A 331-nucleotide genomic window follows, 5' to 3' on the forward strand; every position below is an offset into this window, starting at 1 on the left:
AGCATCCCTCCCCTGACTGGAGTTCTTTAGGGCTCCAGTACACTTTGATGTGTTTGTTGGTAACCAGACGCCATTTTCTTAAAGCTGCTGTTGAAAAAGTTTTATGTATTTCACTAACACCACATTTCAAATATGCTTCAGATTTAAGCTTTGTCAGTTTTTAGTAAGACCACATTGCTGACTTATTTTAAGCATTTTTCTTTTTTTATGTTTCTGAAATATTTTGTTTTATTTTATTTTTTATTTATTTATTTATTAAAGATTTCTGCCTTCTCCCCGCTACCGCCTCCCATTTCCCTCCCCCCGCTACCGCCTCCCATTTCCCTCCCCC

Source organism: Alexandromys fortis, unplaced genomic scaffold (genome assembly GCF_014885135.2).
Source record: "Alexandromys fortis isolate MF-2015 unplaced genomic scaffold, M_Fortis_MF-2015_v1.1 scaffold_96, whole genome shotgun sequence".
In the NCBI taxonomy this organism is placed as follows: Eukaryota; Metazoa; Chordata; class Mammalia; order Rodentia; family Cricetidae; genus Alexandromys; species Alexandromys fortis.